This window comes from Physeter macrocephalus, chromosome 12 (assembly GCF_002837175.3).
Source record: "Physeter macrocephalus isolate SW-GA chromosome 12, ASM283717v5, whole genome shotgun sequence".
Lineage (NCBI taxonomy): Eukaryota > Metazoa > Chordata > Mammalia > Artiodactyla > Physeteridae > Physeter > Physeter macrocephalus.
Genome location: NC_041225.1, coordinates 46370101 through 46372258, shown reverse-complemented (window position 1 = coordinate 46372258; position 2158 = coordinate 46370101). Strand labels below are relative to the sequence as shown.

The following is a 2158-nucleotide window of genomic DNA, read 5'->3' as shown; positions in this document are numbered from 1 at the left end:
CGTTGCGGAGCACAGGCTCCGGATGCGCAGGCTCAGCGGCCATGGCTCACGGGCCTAGCCGCTCCACGGCATGTGGGATCTTCCCGGACTGGGGCACGAACACGTGTCCCCTGCATCGGCAGGCGGACTCGCAACCACTGCGCCACCAGGGAAGCCCTGCCATGGTCTTTAAATCATTCTATGCTACTTTCTTTGACAATCAACTTTCTCTCAATTTTTTAAAATGAAAACTTTAAAAATCTACTCTCTTAGCAATATTGTATTAACTATAGTCACACTGTTGTACATTACACCCCTGTGACCTATTTATTTTATAACTGGGAGTTTGTTCCTTTTGAGCCCCTACCCGTTTCACTCACCCCCACCCCCACCTCTGGCAACCACCCATCTGTTCTTTGTATCTATGAGCTTAGTTTTAAAATTAAATAATTTTTTTAAGATCCCACATATTAGTGATCTCAATTGGTATTTGTCTGACTTATTCCACTTAGCATAATGCCCTCCAGGTCTATCTATATTGGTGCAAATTTTTCTTTTTTTCTTATGGCTGAATAATATCCCATTGTGTATATACAAACACCACATTTTCTTTATCCATTCATGCATCAGTGGACCCTTAGATTGTTAGTTCAATTTTTAACTTTTTGAGGAAGCTCCATTCTATTTTTCATAGTGGCTGTACCAATTTACATTCCCACCAACAGTACACAATGGTTCCCTTTTCTCCAACACTTATTTCTTGTCTTTTTGATAACAGCCACTCTAAACAGGTGTGAGATGATAATACATTGTGGTTTTGATTTGCATTTCCCTGATGATTAGTGATGTTGAGCATCTCTTCATGTACCTCTTGGGCATCTATATGTCTTCTTAGGAAAAATGTCTATTCAGAACTTCTGCCCATTTAAAAAAAATTTTATTTATTTATTTTTGGCTGTGTTGGGTCTTCGTTTCTGTGCGAGGGCTTTCTCTAGTTGCGGCGAGTGGGGGCCACTCTTCATCACGGTGCACGGGCCTGTCACTATCATGGCCTCTCATTGCAGAGCACGGGCTCCAGATGCGCAGGCTCAGTAGTTGCGGCTCACGGGCCCAGTTGCTCTGCGGCATGTGGGATCCTCCCAGACCAGGGCTCGAACCCGTGTCCCCTGCATTAGCAGGCAGATTCTCAACCACTGCGCCACCAGGGAAGCCCATTTTTTAATTGGATTTTTTTTTTGCTCTTGAGTTGCAGGAGTTCTTTATATATTTTAGATATTTTTTCTCAATTTTGACTACAATATTGGACATACAGTAGATATAAGAGAAATATTTGTTTAACGTTATTTTTATGAGCATAAAAAATAGCAAATTCTGTACTGAAAAAGACTTATAGTTCATTGCATCCCTCTACTTCTTTTGACTGTGACACTAAGTGATGTTACAGGGGAGAGTGGTGGCCTCCACTACACTGTCATAATAGTTAAGTGTTCATTCTTTAAATCTTATTTGTATTTCAAATCTCTTTGCATAACCTATTCCCTATGATTGGAAATTTCTTTCCCCTTCTTCTTTTTGGAGCTAATCTATATGCATCCTTTAAAATTCAACTCAGATATTACTTCCCCTAGGACTCCGAATGTAACCGTGTGGGTTAGTTGCCCTGCCTCTACTCCCTAGCAATCTATGCATGTTTGTCTCATAGCCTGTATCACATTCGCTTCTGTATCACTATGGCCTAAGACTGTGCCTATACACATCAAGTGTCCAATAAACAGCTGTTAAAATATACATACATTAATAGTGCCAGATACCATTTCTTGAGTGCTTATCATAAGACAAATACTGCACTAAGCACCTATGACCACTAAATCACTTAATCCTTACAATAACCCCAAGACAAGGTTATTATTTTCATCTCCATTTCACAGATAAGAAGAATGAGAATTAGATGAAAAAACTTATCCAAGCTCACCCAGTAAAATATGGCAGAGCCAGGATTCAAACCAAGGCTGGTCTGACTACAAAACCCATTATAGGGCTTCCCTGGTGGCGCAGTGGTTGCGCGTCCGCCTGCCGATGCAGGGGAACCGGGTTCGCGCCCCGGTCTGGGAGGATCCCACATGCCGCGGAGTGGCTGGGCCTGTGAGCCATGGCCCCTGGGCCTGCGCGTCCGGAGCCT

At 42.7% G+C, this 2158-nt stretch overlaps 1 protein-coding gene and 1 long non-coding RNA gene across 2 annotated transcripts in view; both read right to left on the bottom strand.

The window, feature by feature from the left end:
• The window catches only part of RBKS (ribokinase), a 92170-nt gene that overhangs the window by 74493 nt on the left and 15519 nt on the right, over nucleotides 1-2158 (bottom strand). The window lies entirely within an intron of this gene.
• Nucleotides 1-2158, bottom strand: part of LOC129392635 (uncharacterized) — a 10867-nt gene that overhangs the window by 7001 nt on the left and 1708 nt on the right. The gene's annotated exons all lie outside the window — the stretch shown is intronic.